Source organism: Sciurus vulgaris (genome assembly GCF_902686455.1).
Source record: "Sciurus vulgaris genome assembly, chromosome: 1".
NCBI classification, from domain to species: Eukaryota; Metazoa; Chordata; class Mammalia; order Rodentia; family Sciuridae; genus Sciurus; species Sciurus vulgaris.
This window is the reverse complement of record NC_136461.1, coordinates 121,892,831-121,919,094: the sequence shown is the minus strand read 5'-3', so window position 1 is coordinate 121,919,094 and position 26,264 is coordinate 121,892,831. Positions and strand designations below refer to the sequence as shown.

The window sequence follows — 26,264 nt, the reverse complement described above, 5'->3', positions numbered from 1 at the left end:
ACTTTGATCTTCCTGCTTCACCCATCCTTTATATAAATTATCAGCCTCAGGATAGACTAACTACTGTCTCTCTGAGCATACATTTGTATGCCAGGGAGAAAGAAAAAGAAAGAAACCCTAACTACTAGGGAGACTAGGAATATTAATATTTTGCTAACAACATTCGAAGAAAGTAAGGGAAACTGAAGTTGGAATGGTGAGCTGTGTTATAGTCAGTGTAAGGTATAAGCTTCCCTCCTCTCCCGTTACAGGAATTTCCCGCCTCCCAAACACTGTCAATCTGCGCTCTGCCCACCTCTTCCATTACAAGAATTTCGGCTCCCCATCACCTGTCACTCTGCACTCTGCCCGCCCTCTTACGTTACAGGAATTTCCGGCTTATGCTGCCGCCATCTCCCTGCCTCCCATGTTACATCCTAACATGCTATTGGTTCATCAGTCAGCCTGCAAAGAATTCTCCTCCTCGATTGGTTCCTTCAGCACGGGAGATTCCAATATCTGGGAGAGGCCATACACCATCTTTCTCTTTTTCGCCCCTTCTTTTCTCCCTGAGGGGACCACATAAATAAAGTTCCTTGTGTGAGATCTCGTGTCTGCGGAGCGTTTTTTCTGGGAGCTATTGGCGAGCCACAACTGCCCCTAACATCTGGTGATGCATTTTGCATTTTTTATTTTTCCTAACAGTCAGAAATTATGATTTACTGAGTTTTGTCAATTTGATAGTTTTTAAAAGCAAACTTATACTTTGCTTTTTATTGTTTATTAATGAAGTTGAATATTGGTGGTTTTTTGTTGTTATTTTGTTCTGAGTTGCATTAAATCTAGAAAGTAATTTAAGAAATATATATATATATATATATATTTGGTGGGACTGGGGTTTACTGGGGATTGAACCCAGGGTATTGCACCCCAGTAGTGCTTTACCACTGTGTTACATTCCCAGTCCTTTTTATTTTTTATTTTAAGATGGGGTCTCACTTAAGGTCTCACTATGTTGTTGAGATTGACACTGAATTTATGATCCTCTTGCCTCAGCCTCCCAAACTGCTGGGATTACAGGTACATGTCACTGCACTCAGCTTCAAATATTTATCCTAATGCAGCCATAATTGGGGACAGGCAGTTCGTGTAGAAATAGGGAATTGGACCAAATGGAGGAATGGAGGCCATGAAAGCCATCTGCCTCTGGAAAACTACCCCTGGGAGAATGGAATGTCAAGGATCTCTGGAATCCATTGAGTTGAATTTACCTGAGCTTGTCAGGGACTACAGGCAGGGAGCTGCTAATTAATGCCCCTTGGGCCTTTTCCTGGCTGAATTACTTTGGCCCTCCCCCTGCCCATCTCACCGGCAAAACCAGGCCTAGTTACCTATGCAGGAAGGAGAGATAAGTGGGGAGAGAACTGGAGAACAAAAGAGACCTTAACCTATAAAATATGTAGGGTATGCTCACTTCTGGGGACTTTAAAACATCAGTCCCAGCCCCCTTCTCCCTCCTGGGAGAAGTCTGTATTATTACCTTTAAATAAAACCTGCTTAATATACTTGCCTTGGGGTGCTTCTCTGATGCTATACTTCAACACCTGAGGAAGCAGAACTTGTCCCAAGTAAATGGCAGTATCATTAATATGAACTTTATTTTTCCTCTGTATTTTTTTTTATAAATCTCTATTTATAGATATTTTTCTTTATATAGTTTAGAGCTAATTATTTTTTGTGTCTAATTTCCCCATTTGATTAGATCATCTTGAGTAGGTATCACAATTTTTCTTTGCAAAGAACCAGACAATGTATACTATAGACTTTTTGACCACATAAGTCTTTCTTGCATATTCTTTATTTTGTGTTTGTCTATTTGCTTCTTTGCTTATTTTTAACAATCTCTGAATATGTAAAATCATTCTTAACTTGCTGACCGTACAAAACCAGGCTGTGAGTCAATTTGCCAAACCCTGATCTTGAAGACAAGATTATGACATTCGAGTTATTCCTCTGTTTTCCCATGCAGCTGTTTCTCCTGGAATTTAGCATATGACACAGCCTGCAATAGACTCTCAGTATGTCTTCTAGAAGGATGATCTGATCTCAGCTTGCTAAATTAATTTTCTCCCTACTGAGGCTTAATTACTGTGATACTTCTTTATTAAAAAAAAAAAAAATCCTCCATTGATAGCATTCCAATTGTCCGGGGTGAAAAATACAAAATTCTTGGAGGCACCCACACCTTTTCAGTGGCCCATTCCACTGGAGGTGGAATAGCCCCTGGGTGCTTAAAATACACCCCACCTTTGTCTTGAGAGGCTTTTAGACCAGGAAACAAAGAGAGAAGTTAGGAGAACAAAGTTACCCTCACAGTGCTGGGGCTGTAGCTAGGTGGTAGAGCCCATATTTAGAATGCATAAGGCCCTGGGCTCATTCTCCAGCACCAAAGGAAAAAAAAAAAAAAAAAAAAAGAATTCCCCTCACCTAGAAAGAATTCCCCTCACCTAGAAACTTCCCTACCATCTGCTTATAGTAATCACCCTTCATCTGGCCCAAGAACCTGTAAAGGAAATAATACCTTGGTATCCCACAGGTAAGGAAGAAACAGGAATTCAAGTCCACAATTCTTTATCCAAAACTCAGCACCAGATGAATATTAGAATTCAAAATTAAGCATTTTTAGGAAAAAATAGGTTGAGACAAGCATGGTGGTGCACACTTGTAAACTCAGTGACTCTAGAGACCGAGGCAAGAGGATCACAAGTTGGAGGCTGGCCTAGGCAACTTAGTGAGACCCTGCTCCAAAATAAAAAAATAAAAAAATAAAAAATAAAAGGGCTGGAGGTATAGCTCAGTGGTAAAGTGCCCCTGAGGTCAAAACTCAGCATCAAAAGCAAAACAAAAGAAAAAGGAAAAAAAAAGAAAAGAAGTTAGTCAAACATACCATATAGAGCTCAACATCTCCTAGCAGAATCTACAGTAGCCCTTATAATTGAATGTGGTATGAGTTTTTTAAAATTATGGAATTATGGATTCAGAATTATAAATTTTACTGACCTATAAGAGTGTCAAAAGGTTCAAAATGAGATAAGAAATGGTCATGAGCACTTTGTACACTATAAAACACTGAGAAAGGCATTAGATCATATCAAATTCTTTGTAAGTGTTGGGCTGGCTCACCATCTGCTACCGAATGCCTGCTCCCCAGATAGTGTGGCATCAAGGGAAAGTCAAAGCGAGCCCTTCTGAAGTGGCCTTTTGTGTCAAATGGCTGGTGGAGCTGGGAGGAAGAGATCTGGATGATAGTAATGCCAGGTACAACCCCAAGGTCTTCTCTGCATGTCACAAAATGCCCTGTTTCTGGGTATCACCAGTTGGTCCTTTAAGTTTGTAAGGTCAGTTCCTTCCCATGACTATAAATTGTTCATGATGATGCCAGTTCAAATTCCTAAATATTTTCTAGAAATAAAACACAATTTTAACAGGATTCAAAGTTCCTTAGTTATTCTGCAATATAAATTCTTCTAGCCAGGCACAGTGGTGAATGCCTCAGGAGGCTGAGGCAGGAAGATCACAAAAAACGACAAGTTCCAGGTCAGCCTCAGTGACTTAACAAGACCTTCTCTCAAAATGAAAAATAAATGTACTGGGGATGTAGCTCAGTGGTAGAACACCCCTGGGTTCATCCCAAGTACCCCCCACAATTTTTAAAATTAAATTAAAACAAAAAGGGAACATCTTCAAAAAGTGATAATAATTGCTAATCTCCTCAGGGCCTGCTGGCATAAAATAAAGCTTGGTTTCTCCTACTTTTTGAGTGCTGTCTTGTTATTTCCCACAATATGATTGGTTTGCACATGCCTACCAGTACATATGCAGGATAACATTTCAGGTGAGATTTTCTTTCTTTGTAATATAGACAACTGGCTGTTAGCTCCACTTGTACAGATTCAACCAACCTTGGATCCAAAATATTTCCCAAAAAGTTGCCTTGGTAGAATATATACAGTCTTTTTTTTCCGTTTTCTTTTCAACTGTTCCTTAAATAATGCAGTGTAACATGGGCTAGGGACATAGCTCAGTGGTAAAGCATATCTAGCAAGTGTGAGGACTTAGGTTCTATCCCCAGCACAAGCCAAATAATACAGTGTAATGACTATTTTGTAGCATTTACATTGTATCAGGGACTGTAAATTATCCAGTATATTTGAAGTACAATTGGTGTAGTTTAGTGGCAAAGTACCCTTGGATTCAATCCCCAGGACCAGTATGCAGGAGGATGTGCATAGGTTATGCAAGTGCTACTCCATTTATATAAGGTACTTGAGCATCCTCAGATTTTGGTCTGGGTGGGCAGCAGAGGGGGTCCTCAAATCAACCCTTGGATGATACAAGGAATGATTATATCATTCAGTGGGGAGGTGGTAGAAAAGAAGATTTACCTATCTTAAGCCATTGAAGACCACTTACATTTACCAAAGAAGCTGACCATTGTGAATAGCCTATCTGATTTCGATCAATTCATTAGGTCCATTATGTATCTTTAATGGCTCATTATTAGGAATCTGAATTACAAACGATAGTTCTCCCTCAAACGACATTTTTGTGGGGTTCATTGAACATCTCTATACAGTCACATGTTAAAGGTCACTATTAGATGGCTGAAACAATGTTTCACTCACTAGTCTGTCCTCAATGCTTAACAGTGTCTGCCACATAGTAGGTGTTCATAACATTGTTAAAGTGATGCTTTAATACCTGAATGTGGAGATGAGGATGTGGCTCATTGATAAAGTGGTTGCCTAGCATGCACAGGCCATAAATTCCAACCCTAGCATAAGAAAGAAAGGAAGGAAGAGGAAGAGAAAAAGAGAGTAAGCCAATATTTCCAGAGAGATGCCTCCAACTCTAACAGGGCTAGAGGTGTAGCTCAGTGCTAGAGCACTTTGCTTTGCTTTCAGGCTAGAAGTGAAATATGTCAGTTTTGTTCACAACCCATGTAATGTTAATATGGCATTGGTGTTAGTGGCCAGTTAAAAAGTTACCTTAGTGCACCTGCACTACTGAAGGAATCTTCCTTCCCAGACAAATGGACCATGATTCCTAGCTTCACACCATCCTCAATGGACCCCTGTCAAGAGTTAGTCCCATTTATCGACTGGATTAGTTGAATTCTTGGAGTAGAGTTTTTTGAGTTCTTATAGATTCTGGAGATTAGTGCTCCTATCTGAAGTATGAGTGGCAAAGATATCTCCCACTCTGTAGGCTCTTTCTTCACATTACTGATAGTTTTCATTTGCTGAGAGAAAGCTTTTTAGTTTGAATCTATCCCAGTGGTTGATTCTAGCTTTTATTTTCTTGTGCTATGGGAGTCCTGTTAAGGAAGTCTGATCCTAGACCAACAAGGTGAAGATTTGGACCTTACTTTTTCTTCTATAATCTGCAGGGTCTCTGGTCTGATTCCAAGGTCCTTAATCCATTTGAGTTTAGTTTCGTGCATGGTGAGAGATATGGGTTTAGTTTCTTTCTGTTGCATATGGATTTCCAATTCTCCCAGCACCATTTGTTGAAGAGGCTATCTTTTCCTCCATGCATATATTTTGGCCCCTTGTCTAGTATGAGAAAATTGTATTTATTTGGGTTTGTGTCCATGTCCTCTATTCTGGTACCATTGATCTACCTTTCTATTTTGATACCAATACCATGCCGTTTTTGTTACTATTGCTTTGTAGTAGAGTTGAAGATCTGGTATTGCAATACCCCCTGTTTCACTCTTCCTGCTAAGGATTGCTTTAGCTATTCTGGGTTTCTTATTCTTCCAGATGAATTTCATAATTGCTTGCTCTATTTCTGTAAGGTACGTCATTGGGATTTTAATTGGAATTGCATTGAATTTGTATAGCACTTTAGGTAGTATGGCCATTTTGACAATATTAATTCTTCCTATCCAAGAACATGGAAGATCTTTCCATCTTCTAAGGTGTTCTTTAATTTCTTTCTTTAGTGTTGTATAGTTCTCATTGTAGAGGTCTTTCACCTCTTTTGTGAGATTGATTCCCAAGTATTTTATTTTTTCGAGGCTATTGTGAATGGGGTAGTTTTCCTAATTTCTCTTTCTGAAGATTCATCACTTATGTATAAAAATGCGTTGGATTTATGGGCATTGATCTTGTAACCTGCTACTTTACTGAATTCACTTATGAGTTCTAAGAGTTTTCTGGTGGAATTTCCAGGTTCCTCTAAATATATAATCATGTCATCAGCGAACAGGGATAGTTTGAGTTCTTCTTTTCCAATTCGTATCCCTTTAATTTCTTTGGTTTGTCTAATTGCTCTGGCCAGAGTCTCAAGAACGATGTTGAATAGAAGTGGTGAAAGAGGGCATCGCTGCCTCGTTCCAGTTTTTAGGGGGAATGCTTTCAGTTTTTTCACCATTTAGAATGATATTAGCCATGGGCTTAGCATAAATGGCCTTTACAATGCTAAGGAATGTTCCCACTATCCCTATGTTTTCTAGTGTTTTGAGCATGAAGGGGTGCTGTATTTTATCAAATGCTTTCTCTGCATCTATTGAAATAATCATGTGATTCTTGACTTTAAGTCTATTAATATGGTGAATTACGTTTATTGATTTCCTGATGTTGAACCAACCTTGCATCCCTGGATGAAACCCACTTGATCATGGTGCACTATCTTTTTAATATGTTTTTGTATGCGATTTGCTAAAATTTTGTTGAGAACTTTTGCATCGATGTTCATTAAGGATATTGGTCTGAAATTTTCTTTCCTTGATGAGTCTCTGTCTGGTTTAGGTATCAGTGTGATATTGGCTTCATAGAATGAGTTTGGGAGGGTTCCCTCCTCTTCTATTTTATGGAATACTTTGAGAAGTATTGGAATGAGCTCTTCTTTAAAGGTTTTGTAGAACTCGGCTGAGAACCCATCTGGTCCCGGACTTTTCTTTGTTGGTAGGTTTTTGATGACTTCTTCTATTTCAGTACTTGAAATTGGTCTATTTAAATTGTTTATGTCCTCCTCGTTCAGTTTAGGCAATTCATATGTCTCTAGAAACCTGTTGATGTCTTCGAAATTTTCTATTTTGTTGGAGTATAGATTTTCAAAATAGCTTCTAATTATGTTTTGTATTTCAATCCTGTCTGTTGTGATATTTCCTTGTTCATTCCAAATTTTAGTGATTTGGGTTTTCTCTCGTCTTCTCTTCGTTAGTGTGGCTAAAGGTTTATCAGTTTTGTTTATTTTTTCGAAGAACCAACTATTTATTTTGTCAATTTTTTGTATTGTTTCTTTTGTTTCAATTTCATTGATTTCAGCTCTGAGTTTAACTATTTCCTGTCTTCTACTACTTTTGGTGCTGGTCTGTTCTTCTTTTTCTAGGGCTTTGAACTGTAGTGTTAGGTCGTTTGTTTGTTGAGTTTTACATCTTTTATTAAATGCGCTCCATGAAATAAATTTCCCTCTAAGTACTGCTTTCATAGTGTCCCAGAGATTTTGATATGATGTTTCTTTGTTCTCATTTACCTCTAAGAATTTTTTAATTTCCTTCCTAATATCTTCTGTTATCCATTCATCATATAATAGCATATTGTTTAATCTCCAGGTGTTGGAATAGTTTCTGTGTTTTACTCTTTCATTTATTTCTAACTTCAATCCATTATGATCTGATAGAATACATGCTAGTGTCTCTATCTTCTTGTATTTGCTAACATTAGCTTTGTGGCATAATATATGGTCTATTTTAGAGAAGGATCCATGTGCTGCTGAGAAGAAAGTGTATTCGCTCTTGGTTGGATGGTATATTCTATAAATGTCCGTTAAGTCTAAATTATTGATTGTGTTATTGAGATCCATGGTTTCTTTGTTCAATTTTTGTCTGGAAGATCTGTCCAGTGGTGAGAGAGGCGTGTTAAAATCACCTAGTATTATTGTGTTATGGTCTATTTGGTTTCTGAAATTGAGAAGGATTTGTTTGACATACATGGATGAGCCACTGTTTGGGGCATAGATGTTTATGATTGTTATATCTTGCTGATTTATGCTTCCCTTAAGAAGTATGAAATGTCTTTCTTTATCCCTTCTGACTAACTTTGGCTTGAAGTCCACATTATCGGAAATGAGGATGGATACTCCAGCTTTTTTGCTGAGTCCATGTGCATGGTATGTTTTTCCCCATCCTTTCACCTTTAGTCTATGGGTATCTTTTTCTATGAGGTGAGTCTCTTGCAGGCAACATATTGTTGGATCTTTCTTTTTAATCCAGTCTGCCAGTCTATGTCTTTTGATTGATGAATTCAGGCCATTAACATTCAGGGTTATTATAGAGAAATGATTTGGTTTCCCAGTCATTTGGTTCATTTTTTAAATTTTGTTTATTTATGTGTTTGACACAACTTGTTTCCTCCTTTATTTGACAATTCCTTTAGGCTAATTCCTCCCTTTGATGATTTGCTTCTTTGTTTTTCATCTCTTCCTCATGGAATATTTTGCTGAGAATGTTCTGTAATGCTGGCTTTCTTTTTGTAAATTCTTTTAGCTTTTGTTTATCATGGAAGGATTTTATTTCATCGTCAAATTTGAAGGTAAGTTTTGATGGGTATAAGATTCTTGGTTGGCATCCATTTTCTTTCAGGGCTTGAAAAATGTTGTTCCAGGCCCTTCTAGCTTTTAGGGTCTGGATTGAAAAATTTGCTGCTATCCGTATTGGTTTCCCCCTGAATTCAAATAATCCAGTCGATAAATGGGCTGAGGAAATGAATAGACACTTCACAGAAGAAGATCTACAAGCAATCAACAAACATATGGAAAAATGCTCACATCTCTAGTAATAAGAGAAATGCAAATCAAAACCACCCTAAGATTCCATCTCACCCCAATTAGAATGGCGATTATCAAGAATACAAGCAACAACAGGTGTTGGCGAGGATGTGGGGAGAAAGGTACACTCATACATTGCTGGTGGGGCTGCAAATTAGTGCAGCCACTCTGGAAAGCAGTGTGGAGATTCCTTAGAAAACTTGGAATGGACCCTCCATTTGACCCAGCTATCCCACTCCTTGGCCTATACCCAAAGGACTTAAAATCAGCATACTACAGAGATACAGCCACATCAATGTTCATAGCTGCTCAATTCACAATAGCCAGACTGTGGAACCAACCTAGATGCCCTTCAATTGATGAGTGGATAAAGAAACTGTGGTATATATATACAGTGGACTATTACTCAGCCATAAAGAATGATAAAATTATGGCATTTGCAGGCAAATGGATGAAATTGGAGAATATCATGCTAAGTGAGATAAGCCAATCTCAAAAAGCCAAAGGACGAATGATATCGCTAATAAGTGGAGGATGACACATAATGGGGGGGAGGGAAGGGTTAGTGTTAGGGTTAGAGTTAGGGTTAGGGAGGGAGGCAAGTATGGAGGAAGAAAGTACTGTATAGAGGGTAAAGAGGGGTGGGAGGGGTGGGGGGAAGGGAAAAAATAACAGAATGAATCAAACAACATTACTCTATGTAAATTTATGATTACACAAATGGTATGCCTTTATGCCATGTACAAACAGAGAAACAACATGTATCCCATTTGTTTACAATAAAAAAAATAAAATAAAATCAAATTAAATTAAATTAAATTAAAAAAATTTAAAAAAAAATAAAACCCCATCTCTGTGAGCACCAAAAAAAAAAAAAAAAAAAAAGAGTTAGTCCCATTAAGCCTTTTCCTTTTATGTATTTTCCCATTACCTCTTTGCTTTTGTTTATTTTCTACAAATTAACTGCCACTGTTTGCTTTCTTATCCACTTTGAAAGTAGTTTAAAGAAGCATCTAAAGTAATTTAAAGAATACTTGTAACCTTGCCATGCATGACACTGCTCATTGCTAGCTACTAACCAACAGTTCCTTCTGTTTTGCTAGCTTGGAACACAGTCTTCAAGTTATACAGAAATCCAAGCTATCATACTGGGGAGAAAGGGGTCTTATGATAAGGCCCTGGAGGGAGGGCACACCACATGGAAAGAGAGGCATGTTGAGGAGAGCTGAGGAGGCCTTGACTAGCTCCCAGCTACTGCAGACTCACAAGTGATCCAGCTGGCAATATATGGCTCAGTCAACACACAGGAATAACCCCTGTGTCCATCAACTGATAAATGAATAAATTGCTGGAGGTCTGGGGTATAGTTCAGTGGAAGAACATACGCTTTGCGTCCATGAGGCCCTGGGTTTGAGCCCCAATACCAAAAAATGAAAAAAAGTAAAAAAAAAAAAAAAAAAAATTCCATGCCAGATGAGTTGGTATATACCTATAATCTCAGATATTGGAGAAACTGCCTCTGAGAACAGAGAAGTTACTCTTTTGTATGGGAGATTTCCAAGAAGGAGATCTCCATTTGTGGGAATGTTTTACTCTCTGCACCCAGAAGGGAAGGAGAGCTAAATCACTAGACTCTCATCAACAGAGAAGGCACTGACTTAACTCTGCATAATAAACCTTACATTATTCACCATACTTTTCCTGTCTATCTTCCCCAAATCAGTTTCCCCACAACCCTTTTCCTTTCTTTAAGCTGAAAGTAGTATTTAAAATAATTCGAAGCCACCTATATGAAATTGACTCGCTTCTCTGGCTGTTTGCTATGCATCCACAGCCCATCTATGTTTTTACTTTCCAAGTGGTCAAGCACAGTCCAAATAGTAAATGGAAGCCAGGAGTGGTGGTGCATGCCTGTAATCCCAAAAACTGGGGAGACTGAGGCAGGAGGATTGCAAGTTCAAGGTCAGCCTGGGCAATGAACAGGACCCTGTCTCAAAGTAAAAATTAAAAGGGACTGGGGATGTAGCTCAATGGTAGAGCACCCCTGGGTTCCATCCCCACTACCGAAAAACAAACTGTTCAACTTCAGGGTTATAAAGGCTCCAGCATACTGTTTCGGATCCCAAAGAAAGAACTTAGAGGACTCGATGAAGAGGGTTGGGACATTTTATTACCTACGCACTGGCAGCAGGCTGGGATATACAACACCTACAAGCAGGAGGAGTGTGAAGGATAGGCTGTGTGCCCACTGTGCATGTGGATTTCTTCACGTTTTATGGGTATGTTGTGGAAATGACCAGATGGCACTGAAAAAGTAGGAGAAACCAAGTTTTATTTTACACCGAGGGGCCCAGAGGAGATTAGTACTCCAAAATTCTGAGCCCATCTGACTAATTTTTCTTAACATTTATAGTCTGCCTAGTATCATAAATTTTCTAGTCTAAAACAGTACATAATTGGACACAAGGTTTCAAAAAGCATATTGTATTTATAAGGGTCTTAGAGTGGGAACTGGTTACAAAAGCAGACTGTGATAAAGGAAGCAGGCTTGCAAAGTCTTCTGTATCTCTGGCCTTGAACCTTGAGGTTTCACAGGGGCATTTACACTTCAAAGGGATGTGGTTAGGTCCCAGGGGAAGTCCTTTACATTCTAAAAGGAAGGAGTAAGTGGTGCTAATTAGTTCTCCTGAAGCCCAGCTGGTGGGAACAGAGGAAAGGAAACTCTCACTATCCTGGGCAACTCCTCAGTTTACTTTATATCTAGGCCTGGGTCAGTTACTCACTACAGGTACATTCTTTAACTTTACAACCAAGGACACTCTGCTTTGATCTTCACCTAAAGATTGGAGACAAGGGAAGTGACCACTTTCCCCTTCTCTGTTTTTTTTTTTTTTTTCTTTTTCTTATCACATTCTTTAGAGTCCTCTATATGCCCAGAACAATGAACTTCCCTAGGCACTGACTAGTGTTTACCTGAACACAAATTCAGGCTATTCTAAAGAAAATGTGGTATATATACAAAGGAATATTACTGAGCCATAAAGAAAAATGAAATTATGGCATTTGCCAGTAAATGGATGGAACTGAAGACTATCATGCTAATTGAAATAAGGCAATCCAGAAATCCAAAAGTCAAATGTTTTCTCTGATATGCAGATGCTGATTCACAATAAGTGGGAGCGGGGAGGGATTGAAGTACTTTGGATTAGACAAAGGGGAACAAAGAAAAGGGAGAGAGGATGGGAATAGGAAAGACCATAGAATGAATCACACAGTACTTTCCTATAGTCATATATGAATACACAACCAGTGTAACTCCACATCATGTACAAATGCAAGCATGGAAAAAGAATAGAAATTTATACTCTATGTATGTGTACTATGCCAAAATACACTCTACTGTCATGTGTAACTAAAATGAACGAATAAACAATTGTAAAAAATAAGATACTCATTTTTACACTTAGAAAAAAATGAATAAATGTGTGCTGTTCTGAGTAGCAAAATGGCACATCATTTCATCCCCCTCCTTCCCACTGGGGGCATGCAACACCCACACTCCATACACCACTTGCCCAGTAGTCACTTAGTGGCTGTCTAGGTTATCAGATCAACTGTGGTATTGCAGTCCCGCCCCCTCACCCCATGAGTCAAAACTATTGTTACTGTAAGGGAAGAACTGAATGAAGGAAATAAAGAGAGAGGAGAGGCGGCTCAAAAGTAACACAGGTTTATTCGAGACAAGCCTGTGGAGGGGGCCCCAATGGAGACAGAGACCCATTTTCATAGGTGCATGAGGGAGTCGGGAGGTTACACAAGTCTGTAGTTAGAGGCGGTCAGGGAAGGGTCCTTATGGTTGTCACGTCCATTCTTTGAGGTGGTCGCTGTTCCATGTCAAATCAGGTATTTTCAGGATTTCTGTCCCAGATAGCAATTTCCTTTGCACTATAGTTTGGGGTTTAGGGTCAGGTTGAGTCAGAGTGACCTTCAGGTGGCTCTTATTCTAAGATAGAGGATATGTTTCAAAATGGTGTTGCCTGTGTTCAATTCTTCCTAACAGTTGCCAGGACCCAAGTCCATTTGCTCATGATTTGAAAGCAAATACTCCTGGGACATAAGAGTTGGTGGGAAAGAAATCAGGTTTATTCAAGAGCTGGAATCCTGAGTAGATGAAGGAGATTATCATCCCCCAAAAGGCCACCTGGGAACTCAGGTAAGCAAAGGGACTTATATAGAGAGGGAGAGGAGGTACAGGGGGCAATGGGCAGGAAGAACACTGCTGGGCGGGATCTTCACCATCCAGGGCATGGATCTTCTTTTTCTGGTCAGAATCTTGCAATTGACCCTAACTCCTACACCTATTTCCTGTAACTCTTTAGACAAACATATTATCCCTACCCGGGTCCCCAAGTTAAACATCAGAGCAATTTACACATTTTGTGTTAGTTGATGCAGAGTAAAGAGTAAAGGGGTGTTACATATTCTGATGTTATCTGAAAGTCACCAGATGTTTTGGGTTCTGTAAATCTAGAGAAAGATTACTTAGTAATTATTAGTTTAATCACTTAGGTACAACTTTTCTTTAGAATTTAGAACACCAGGCAAAGGGAGAATAAGCAAATTTACAAAGGGCAGCTCCCTGTTAGACTATGGCACAGGTTCTTATGAAAAGAAAAGGCTTTATCGGGGCTGGTGATGTAGCTCAGTTGTTGAGTGCTTGCCTAGCATGCGTGTAGGCCCTGGGTCCAATCTTTAATACTGGTGGTGGCACAGGAGAAAAGACTTTATTGCACAACCCATCAGCAAGGAGACCAGGAGCTGCCTCCTTGATCAATTGTCGGTGGGGGAGTTTATTAAAAGGAAGCAGTAGCTTGTTGATTGGATGGCAAGAAGGGAAGTTTGAGGGTTTTTTGGCATAGGTGTAAATGTCTATCATGCTTCTTCACAGGTTGCATATTTCTCTTTGAAGTCATGTTCTGCATGGGGAATTTTTTTCTTTAGGATTTTTTTGGGAGGGTTATGGGATTGAACCCAGGGGTGCTTAACCACTGAGACACATCCCCAGTCCTTTTTTTTATATTTTATTAGAGGCAGGGTCTCACTAAGTTGCTTAGGGCCTTGCTAATTTGCTGAGGCTGGGCTTGAACTCTCCATCCTCCTGCCTCAGCCTCCCATATGGCTGGGATCACAGGCATGCCTCACTGCTCAGGGCTGCATGGGGAATTTTGAACTTGTGAGGTCAAAAAATTATTGTCTGACTAGCAGGTTTCTTCTGCACATGTGTTTTTTTCTTGTTGTTGTCATTTGCAATAATGGAGACTAAGCCTAGCGGTACTCCATCACTGAAGTACATTCTCAGCCCCTTTATTTTTCATTCTGAGACAGGTTAGAAATACTGGGGTGCTGCAAGGAATCAAACGCATGCTCAAAAGTGGTTCAGCAAACTTTACTTCCGCAAAAGGGCATGCTACCAAAGAAAATCCAGCAACAAGGCAGTCCATCTGTTTTTATCCCTAACACAGTACTACCCCTTGCTATGATAGGAGGAGCTCAGGGTTACAATATACAAGATTGGCTAATTTTAAAATTGGGGTGGGTGAAGGGAAGGGTTATATTAAAATGGCTATAATTGGATCTCAAAATGGCTACAAAATGGCTACAACTGGATCTTACATTTCAATTAAGGCTGAATATTATATTTTGAATGGACCACTGAACTTTCTGTTTCTCAGAGATGGTTCTCACTAAATTGCCTAGGCTGGCCTCAAATTTGTGATCCTCCTGCATCACTGAGATTACAGGTATGTACCACTGTGCCTAGCAAATGTCTATTCTTGGAAAGCCAGTTTTATACTATCCTTAGTATATATATGAATTCTAGAGGTTTTTCCTGAAACAAAACTTTGTTGTTTAAAATTTATGTCTGAGCCAGATATGGTGGCATTAGGAGGTTGAGGCAGAAGGATCACAAGTTCAAGGCCAGCCTTAGCACCTGGTCAAGACCCTGTCTCAAAATTAAAAAAATATATATAAATGTAAAATAAATACTTTAAATAAAACTGCTTTTTCAAATATATATAGACTTATGTAGAATTGTTTTGGAGTTGGGGGTGAAGCTCAGCAGTAGAGCATTTGTCTAGAATGCATGAGATGAGGTCCTGGGTTTAACTCCAGTACCGCAAAAATAAATAATTTTTTTTTTTTTGGTACCCAGGGACACTTAAACACTGAGTCATGCCCCACAGCCCTTTTTATTTTTTATTTTGAGACAGGGAATCTCCAAGTTGCTTAGGGCCTCACTAAGTTGCTGAGGCTGATCTTGAATTTGTAATTCTCCTGCCTGAGTCTCCAAAGTCTCTGGGATTATAGGCACGTGCCTCAGTGTCCAGCTAAATAAATAAATATTTTTAAATTGTTTTTATTTTTATCCTTTGTCTATTTTTGCCTATAAGATGTTTTTCACATAGCTGGAGTTATAAAATGAAAGTTATTTTGCATTCTGCTTTTCTTAATAGATATGTGCACCCAAAAATCATAAACATTTTTCTTGTTTCTTCATGTTATTCATAATCATAATTTTTACCTAGGCTTTTTCACCTCTCATAGTGTCCCCTACCAGAGCAAATTGTGGTCCCAAACCATTGCCTGGCCTCTGTGCCTGTAGGCTCTTGGCACTGAAACAGGTGGCATGGTGAGAAAAAAAATAATTATTATTATCATTTTAATAGCCGCATAATATTCCATTGGTTTATGTACTCCAAACAAGTAATTTGCTTTTGTTGAGAACTTTTACTCTTACAAATCATGCTACAATGAACATTTTCCATATATATTTATAAAACCTTTTATTTCTGTTTAATTATTCCCTTAGGGCTCATTCCCATGAGGGATTACTGAACTCCAGGGTATGAGCAATGCTATGGTCATTGACTATGCTGCAGTTCTGTGCTTGAAAAAAAGTTTTGACTACCAATAGTCCACTAATCTACCTGTTTCCCAGAACTTTCCTGCCTTAGTGATACAGTGGTTTTCTTATTTGTTTTGGTTTTGGTTTGTGTTTTCTGCATTTTTTTGCTACATTTACATTAATAAATGTAAAATGGATCCTCAACATAAATTCTGTTTGTTATTTTCTGCTTTCTTCTTTCTGTCTTTTTGCCTAAAGAAAAACAGCTACTCTGAGGTACCTCGCACAACAAACCACCACCTGACCCTCTACTACCCATGAGACCAACATAGGAATTTTTATAGGAAAAAAAAAAAGGTGCCTTATAGTCATAGAGAAAAGATTGCACTTCCACAGGATCTGACTCCAAAACAGGATTCAGAGATTCAAAGGGGGACCAGAGGCCGTGGGCAAAAATCTTGTTATGAGTAAAAAACTGTCAAGGATGAATACAGTAATGCCCAGATTATTTTTCTTGTACAAGTTAAAAGCATGCTTAGTTGCCATCATCCTTAAATACAGCAATATCAGTCTGCTAGTGCTGCCATAACAAAATAAAATAGACTGAGTGGCTTAGTTGAAATTTATTTTCTCACAATTCTGGATGCCAGAAGTCCAAGCCCTCAGTGTTGTCAGTTTAGTTTCTTCTGAGGCCTGTTTCCTGGTTTGTGGATGGGCACCTTACTGCTGTGCCCTCACACTGTTGACCCTTAGTCTGTATATGTGACCCAACCTCCTCTTTTTGTAAAGACACCAAGCACATAGGATGAGCACCCACCATGATGATCTCACTTAACCTTAATTATCTCTTTAAAAGGCCCCATCTCCAAATGAGGTTGCATTTGCAGGTACTGAGGAGTTAGAACTTCCACACATCAGAACACTGGTCCACTTAAGTTTTGAATATAGCCCTCGCTGCTCTGCCACTGCAACTTATTTTTAAAATGGACGTGTTTCTTTCTCTTCCTCTCTCCCTGCTCCTCCCTAATGTCTCCCCCTCCCTAATCACAAGGGAAACAGAAGTACCTTTTTTCACCAACCTAGACATCCAGGCTGCCATGAGCTGAGGATATTTCCTCTTCCACACCCTTATGCCATGATGTTCTGCCTCACCTCAGGCCCAGCAGAATGGAGTCAAACAACCACGGGCTGAACCTCTGAAACTTTGAGTCCAAATAAACTTTTCCTCCTCTAAGATGTTCTTGTCAGGTCTCTCAGTCATAGCAACAAAAAGCTGCACCTAGAGATACACACAATAATGTTCTTAGAAATATTGTGCTTAATTGAGAAAAGCAAAACCACCAGAATCAAAATGAATGCTCAATGATCTGATAGTAGAAAAACAAATCATGATAAATCAATACAATGGAATATCAATAGCATTGAAAATGAATGGATGAGAGGTACCATTACTGAGCCATAAAGAGGAATAAAATTATCACATTTTCTGGTAAATGGATGAAACTGGAGAATATCATGCTAAGTGAAATAGGCCAAGCCCAAAAATCCAAAGGCCGAATGTTTTCTCTGATAAGTGCATGACAATATATAACGAGGGGGAGTGGCAGGGGGAAGAGAAGAATGAGGAACTTTGGATGGTGTAGAGGAAAATGGGGTGGGAGGGTGTGGGGACAGAAAGGTAGTAGAATGAAACAGACAGTGTTACCCTATGTATATATATGATTACATGAATGGTGTGAATCTAGATTGTGTACAACCATAGAAATGAAAAGTTGTACCCCATTTGTGTACAATGAATCAAAATGCAGTCTGTAAAAATAAAAAAGATTTAATAAAAAAAAGGAAAAAAAAGAAAATGGATGGATGACTTTGCAACAGCATTAGAGGACTAGTAGTGGTTTAATGTCATAGGTATCAAAAAAATGTAATATAATAGTAGTTTTATATAATTCCAAAACAAATTTTAAAATACATTTAGTTATGTTTGCAATGTGTTGCATATACATGTGATTGATAAAAGTAGTTTAAGCAATACAACAATAAGCACAAATTGACATTATGGCAATACCTAAAGGGGAAATGATGTGGAGTGTTGCAAAGGAGCACTGGGGTAGGTGTAGGTGACTGATAACATTTTAGTTCTTGGGTTATAAGTATCTATTGCATATTTATAAGAAAGGAAGAGGAGGCAGAGGCAGGAGGATCCCAAGTTCAAAACCAGTCTCATAAACTTGGCAAGGTCCTAAGCAACTTAGCAAGACCCTGTCTCAAAAATAAACAAATAAATAAATAAAAAAGGGCTGGGGATGTAGCTCTGTTGTTATGCACCTCTGGGTTTAATCCCCAGTACAGGCAAATAAATAAATAAATAAATGGAAGGCAGGCTGGAAGAGGAGAAGGGAGAGGTTGAGAACTGACCTGGCTATCAGGTATCTCTGTTACTTGTTACAACTATAAAGAATGACCACCAGGCATGAAGGCACCTACCTGTAATCCCAGCAGCTTAGGAGGCTGAGGCAGGAAGATCACAAGTTCAAGGCCAACCTCTGCAATTTACTAAGATCATGTCTCAGAATAAAATTTAAAAGACCAAGGATGTAACTCAGTAGTAGAGTGCTTGCCCAGATGTTCTAGGTTTACTCCCCAATAGAAAGAACTGCACTTTTCTTCTTTGAAGTTCAGCAGAACTATGCAACTTGTTCTAACCAAGAATCGTGAACAGAAAGTATCACTTCGAGGCTGAATGCTTTGAGAAATTCAGGGCAACAGACAACATATTTTGAGACAGGGTCTCACTAAGTTGCTGATGTTGGCCTCAAACTTGAATTCCTCCTGCCTTATTCCTCCTTAGTAGCTGTGATTACTAAGCTGTGTGCCAACTTGCCTGCCTATAAATCTATAACATTTTTGACAGTGTGACCTGGGCACAGAATCTGATTACCATGAGAGCTGGGCAAGTGATGACTTGCAGGGCGAAGGGCAGGGTTTATAATCTGGAAGGAGCATATGGGAAGCTCCTGGGGTGCTGAAAGTTCTATTTCTTGACCAGGATAATAATTATCCAGGTATTTGCCTTTTTGTAATTCATTAAACTCTATATTTATGTCTCTGCGTGAGTGCGTGTGTATGTGTGTGTGTGTGTGTGTGTGTGTGTGTGTGTGTGTGTTTACAATAAAGCTTTCTTTTTTTAAAAGAAAGTATAACCAAGTCACTAGAGGCAGATGCTGGGCTGGAGTGAGGAGGTGCTTCTCTCACTGTGTACACACACATCCTGTCAATCTTCTGTCTCAGGTACATTTTGAATTATTTTGACATGCACTGGCCATTGAGGATGAATCTAAGTCCACCAAAAGCAATAGTCTGTCATACAAGCATCTATTCTTTTTTTTAATTTATTTTTGCAGCACTGGGGATTGAACCCAGGACCTTGTGCAGGCTTAGGGAAGTGGTTTTATTTTTTTACATTCCTATTACCCCTCCCTCACCTCCCAATAATTTTCGGCTTCTCACTATACTACCTAGCCTCAAACTAGCTCCTCGTCACCCCACATAGGTTGTAGTGTAAGTGGAAATGGCACTCAACTGCCATTGCTATCTCCTGCTATTTCTCTCCTCTGCCCTCAACTTGTCATTGCCAATGTTATAACAGTCCTTACTGGTCCTACCATTATCCTCTTAACTCCTCTGAGTCCTGTGTTCTGAAGCACACAGAATTTCAGTGATCAAGGAAGGAGAGCTAAAATAAAAATAAGATCCAAAGTGGGTAAGAGAAAGACTGAAGAGAGCAAGTGTCCAACATTCATACAAGACCCCAGCCACCAGCAATGGGCTCACTATTGCTTTCAGATGTCTGAATAACTCAATCCAAACATCCTATCCTGACTGTCTACTTATAAGTGAGTGAATAAAAGAGAAGGCACAAAAATGTTACAGCTAATGTACAACAAACAAGCCATGCTCAAATCACAGCCTCATAAGGAAAAGAAATGATTGTTGTTGTTTTAAGACACTACTGTTGTGGAGTGGATTGTTATGTAACAATAAATGACTAGTACAGCTCCTATGGGATAGATTTTGAACTGGTTGTTTAGCTGATGTAGGAGGACAGGGATTTTTTTTTTTAATTTTAATTAAAAATCATAAATTTACATATGGCAATGTTGTTTGATTCATTTTGTTATTTTTTCCCTTCCCCCCTCCCCTCCCACCCTTCTTTTCCCTCTATACATTCCTTTCTTCCTCATTCTTACCACCCTCCTTATCCCTAACCCTAAACCTAACCCTCATCCTAACACTAACCCCTCCTACCCCCCCCCCCATGTCCTCATCCGCTTATCAGCGAGATGGACAGGGATATTTTTAATGGGATTGTAGGGATGGTTTGTGTTTTACAAGGATCCTTGTTGCCACAAGTGTGGAGAAGAGATTTTAGTGGACCTATACTAGAGATAGAAGAGGTTTGAAATAGAGGTCAGAGAAAGCCTTGTTGTGTGGCTCACCAGTATTAATCACAAGGCCAGATGAGTGGTTTTGGGCAATCTGGACTGTTCATTCCCCTTGGTCAGAGATTGCTTAAGAAATGGGTATGTGTTTGGGCTGAATTACGTTATCAATTTCATATGTTGAGTTGGAATGTAATTGCATTTTAAGATAGGGCCGTCAGAGAGGCAATTAAGCTAAAATGAGATAATTAGGATGAATTCTAATCCAATATTGCTGCTATACTTATAGGAAGAGGAAATTTGGACACAAAAAGAGACACTCAGGATGCACATGCACACAGAGATCAGACCAAGTAAAGACACTGAGAGGAAGGAAAGCGCGAGGAGGCCCTGCCGCTGCTACCAGCGCAGCAGACCCAGCAGCCCCGGCAGCCCACCCAGTCCCGTCCCGACCGCCGCGTCCTCCGACTTGTTCCAACAATCTGTTGAAACACGGTGGATTACTTTGAAGTTCTCGGCGTGCAGAGACATGCCTCTCCGGAGGATATCAAAAAGGCATATCAGAAACTGGCCCTAAAGTGGCATCCAGATAAAAATCCTGAGAATAAAGAAGCAGAGAGAAAATTCAAACAAGTAGGTGAGGCATATGAGGTGTTATCAGATGCTAAAAAAACGGGACATCTATGACAATATGGCAAAGAAGGCTTAAATGGTGGAGGTGGAGGTGGAAGTCATTTTGACAGTCCTTTTGAGTTTGGCTTCACGTTCCGGAACCCAGATGATGTCTTCAGGAAATTTTTTGGTGGAAGGGACCCATTTTTTTTCACTTCTTCAAAGACCCATTTGAAGACTTTTGGGAACTGAAGGGGTCCCCGAGGAAGCAGAAACCGAGGTACAGGCTCATTTTTCTCTGCTTTCAGTGGATTTCCATCATTTGGAGGTGGATTTTCTTCATATGATACAGGATTTACTTCATTTGGGTGACTAGATCACGGTGGCCTTACTACATTCTCTTCTACATCATTTGGCGGCAGCAGAATGGGTAACTTCAAATCTATATCAACTTCTACCAAAATAGTAAATGGCAGAAAAATCACTACAAAAAGAATAGTCGAGAATGGTCAAGAAAGAGTAGAAGTTGAAGACGGCCAGTTAAAGACCTTAACGATAAATGCTAAAGAGCAGCTGCTACGCTTGTATAACAAGTAATTCAACGCACGCATTTAACAGAAATGTTAAACTATAACAAGCACCATTTGAGGATTAACAGGAACATTTTTTTGAAGATTTCAGATGAACTCGACTTTCAGTATGATTGTACCTAATCTAAAGTATTTATAAACAGCTCATTGGAGCCCCTATTTGTCATAGACTTTTGAGTTAATTGTTGGGACCAAACAATAGTAACATTTTTTTTTTTTTGTCTTTAAAATTGTTGTAATCTCTGTATGGACTTTGCTTTTTTATTAAACATAATCCAAGGTGAGCCTTGACTTTGAGTAGTGCCAGGACAAGATTGTATTCTAACACCAGCATGGATCTGCTTTCCATTGTGTTTGACATGTGAGCCAAGTAGTGTCAGCCTGTTGTGAGCTAATATTGCCAGGATGAGTCTCCTGTAGAAATAATTAGTTTTTTTTTTTTTTTCAGTATTTAGTAATGAAAGATATTAATGCATTATGGTAATACATTTCTGGCTTAATATAAATTTAAGGAAGTTTTTTAGTGGTACATGAATGCTGGCAACTTAGTAAAGTTTTGACAATTGTTTAAATATGTAATGTTAAGCTTAGGTTTTAAAAAGCTGGTAAACTGGGTCTTTGGCATTTGTTTAAAAAAAAAAAAAAAAAAAAAAAGACACTGAGAGGTGGCTACTACAAGCTAAGGAGAGAGGCCTCGTAAGGAACCAGACCTCAGAAGGAACTAGAACTGGGCGTGTGTACCTTTCACATCTAGTCTCCAGAACTGTGAGAAAACAGGTTTGCATTGTTCGGGGCACCAGTCTGATCCTTTGTTAAGGAAGCCCCGTGGAACTAGTGCAACATGTAACTGATCTCTGACCAGTGCGACATTAGGAAAACACTCTGGAGAAAGCTTGCTCTCTCATGAAATGGAACCACAGGAAAAGATTACACTCCTTCCTTGTCTTGTAGGCAATGCCTGAAATACCAGTTGCCATCTTGAACTAAGGATGAAGAAGTGGAGAGAAGCTAATGAGTCAACAAAGTCTGGATCCTACTGTCTTTCTAGATTTCTTACTTCATGGTGTGATATATTTACTTTTTTTTTAAATCACTTCGACATGAGGTTTCCATTAGTCACCACTGAATGTGTTCTAAATGATTGAGACCTTAACTAAAGAAGTGTCAAGGGCAGAGGGATTTGGAGGTGGCATGGGAAAGAGATTTCAGAGGAAGGAGGAGGTACAATCAGTGGAACACAGTCACTGATTGGATGCTGGTGGTTAGAAGGGATAATGTCCCTCCAACAGGTCTACCGTTTTCCTAGGTTCTTAGGTTCAATCAATCAATTGTAGACTGTTCCGTGATGTGTGTGCTACTAAGGACGGGATACATAAATGATACTAAAGATGCCAAAATATGGAAAACTACATCTGAGAATTAATAAGAAAAAGTCATGTACAACAAATTAGAACAGATAAAAAAAGTTTTAAAAAAGAAAAAATGCTAAAAGAAGTATATATTTTGCCTGTGTGCACATGTGCAGTTTTTATGGGTTAATTGAAATACAAATAAAATATACACATGGGTCTCTTATTCATTTTCTTCACTGTGCAGCCTGGCATTGGAACCTGTGATTCTGAGGGCCAGTTGGCTTTCTTTTTTCATGATGGCTTTGAGGTTCTTGGAGGAAACGTTGTGAGCAACCTCAGCACAATAAGACTTGTTGCACATCAGCAGCATTTCTAGCACCTTGACATTGAGGACCAGGAACTTCCAGAATCCACTGGGTAGCATGGGCTTTACTTTCCTGTTGCTCCCATAACCAATGTGGGGAATCAAGCTCTGGCCCTTGAATCTTCTCTGTACCAAGTTGTTCATATCTCTGGGTTTCTCTCTGTTATGCTCAATTTAGACATATCAGCCTGACTAGGGCTGAATGAGGTTCTTGTTCTTCTTTGTGATGACATTGGGTTTCATAAGATGTCTGAAGCTGGTGATAATGCTGAGCAGGAGATTGCTGTTACCACTGTAGGCAGGGCAAGGAGGAGAGAGGGGCAGAAGTGGGCCTTCCTTCATGGTCACTGTTTTATTTTATTCTATCAGCATCTCTCAGTATTTTGTGCAAATCTGTACTTCAGACCTACAAAGATAAAAAACACTAGCTTAATCAAAGAGATTTACAGTCTTTTCCTATCGGTTGCAATGTTATCAGTACCATAAAGAAGTTATGTATTAGGGATGTGGTTTCCCTGGGAGGAGATGACCACTTCTATTATAAGCTGATGGGATTTGGATTAACATTGGGACAGGAATGGTATAGGAGCATCAAATACCAAAGCATCAAAGAGGGTTTTTACTGATTTAATTCCAAATGGAATGTGTAATAAAATTTAGTTTGTGGCAAAATGAATAAATTTAGAACAAAATAGCAAAACTTTGTGTGAAACTGTTTATTCAAGCTAAATACATATTTATTCTGAAATGATACCTTTCTTATTTTTCTTAAAGTTTCCTTTTGCTATGAAATGATGATGATGGTAGATGTATGCTTACACAAATGGTATGAATCTACATACCATATGGTGTACAACCATAGAAACGAAATGATGTACCCCATTTGTGTACAGTGAATCAAATTGTAGTATGTAAAAAATTAAAAACTAAATAAAAGAAGAATAAATTTTTACTTAGCAGGAAAGAAAGGCACAAACAAAAACCCAAAGTCAACATCAAGTCTTGCTAGTTTCCTCTATTTTCTTTTTTGAAAATATACAAGTCCATGAAATCCACAAATTTAGGAACAATGCTAGAAGATGACCTCTAATATTTGTCCTGCTTATTTCATGAGTCATCGCTGTATATATTTCCTGTAATAACTAGAGGCCTTACCTCCTTGGGTATCCTGCCAAGGAAGGGTGGGTCTGGTGACCTGGGCTGTGCCCCTGTACTTTCCCCATAAAGGGCTCAATGCTTCACCTCTCATTAGGAGCCTCTGCAGAGAAAGCTCCAGGCTCCACTCAACTGGCAACTTCAATTTCTGACCCTGTGTTGAAGGGGTTTGCTTTCTGTGAGTTTGAGGAGCCCTTAGGTCTCAGCTCAGGTCTGGTTTAGTTCCCAGAGAGGTGTGGAGTTAAAAAAAAAGATAGAGAGAGAGACAAGGGATCTTTGAATCTTTGTAGGACTAGACAGGAGTGGGCACAGGGATAAAGAAAGAAACATAATCAAGATAGTGACTTTCATCTTGCTTTTTTTTTAGACCACCATGACCCAATTGGGTTTCCTGCTGTTTCTCATTGTGACCACCAGAGGGCGCAGTGCTGGTGAGTCTCACTGTCAGGTTCCCAGCCGACTTGGACACAGAGTTCAAAGAAAACAGAACTTGGCAGGGTTGCTTCCAGGGTGGGGGTCTCTCCTGAGCCAGAGATGATGTCTTTGAGATGCACAGAGTCCAGCTTGGATGTAGTCTGATTGCTGATTTCTGGCTTCTTGAGGGAACTGGTCTCCAGCAGTGAGAATATTTCTAAGGCATATCCTAGGTCTGGTTCTTATCTCTGTGTGGCCCTGAGGGGACCCTAGTGAGAACTTGAAAGCACCCAGAAAACTGATACAAATGGGTGAATTCACACAAGAGATTTTATCAAGCAGACGAGTAGAGTGCCCTGAAGTGAGGGAGAGAGAGAGAGAAAAAAAGAGAATGGCAGAGGAGTTATTCTTAATTAGTGGAAGTTTGTGGGCTAACAATCTAGGTTGTAAAATTGTGCAGGGGACAGAATAATGGCAGCAGCAAAATGGCAGGGGAGAAATGGCTTGCAGCCTTGTTAACCCATTGTCCCTTCATTCCCCCATTTTCATTTTTATAAGAAGATTCCTTTTGGGCACTTGGACAAAGATTCATCTTCAGTAACTGCTTCTTGCTGGGCATGGACATAGAGCTGATTCAAGGGAGGGAGATGTCATTGCAGTAGACAGGGATTGGGGACTGGATAGTTCCCCTGGGGAGTGCACTAGTAGCCAGGCACCAATTCTTCCTTTATGAGGTCCTGATAGTCTTGAAATACAAGCTGATTAATAGTCTTATTAGAAAAAAAATTTACTTGAATCTGATTTTGTGAAAATTTCAATGCACAGGGGGCAAAGGCCAGTATGATGGGGAATAGGGTACATAAATGGGAGAATTGTTCCTTGTCCTTTCCAACTCCTCCTACAGCTGTTTGATCTTGTCCTTAACAATACCTGATTGGTTGACATAGAAGTAGCACTCTTCCTGAGAGCACTTCTCTTTTTCTAGTGAACCCTCAAGGTGGCTTCCATTAGAAGATATGCACCTGAAAGCAAATTGGAAGAGAGACACTCCTGATAATTTGGGGGTGATATCTGACTGCTCCAAGGGGATACTGTTGAAAGTCAAAGAGCTGTTAAAATCTCGGGTCCTAGCTAAGAGATGAGAGAACCATTCTCTCATGCACATTCAACATCCCTGTGCCATGAGACAGTTAAATTGAGTATATGGTGTGTGGTGGTGACTGTCTGTATTAAGAGTGAATCCTCTGAGCATCGGCTGTGAACATATGTTAAATGGGTAAAACACCACTAGGGACAGTAGGAGTTAGTCTTCCATCAGTCCCTTGGGCAATTTGGGGGGGGGGGATAAAATGGCTGGCACCCCGACAGATCTATTGGGAAAAATCTAAGAGTTAGGAAAATGGCAGACAGGGTGAATGGCAGGGGAGGCAAGAATGTAGCTGAAGTCCAGTCCTCATGACTGGGTGTGGTTTCTGGTGCCTCAGTGTTCTGGTCCTGGGTCTCTGGAATGGGAAGAAGGGTGTAGGAATTAATGGCCTTTAGCCTGAGGCAGACAGGTCCCACTGGGGGTGGCCAAGTGTTGGTTGTAAGAAGTCTGAGGGTTAGAAGCTGGAG

At 39.6% G+C, this 26,264-nt stretch overlaps 1 protein-coding gene and 1 pseudogene across 2 annotated transcripts in view; both read left to right on the top strand.

The window, feature by feature from the left end:
* The window catches only part of LOC306654361 (intelectin-1-like), a gene marked incomplete at its 5' end in the record, with an annotated part of 47,934 nt that overhangs the window by 8,525 nt on the left and 13,145 nt on the right, over window positions 1-26,264 (top strand).
* LOC306654366 (dnaJ homolog subfamily B member 6-like) lies at window positions 20,653-21,833 on the top strand (annotated as a pseudogene). The gene has a single exon. The product of its transcript is annotated as a dnaJ homolog subfamily B member 6-like (transcript).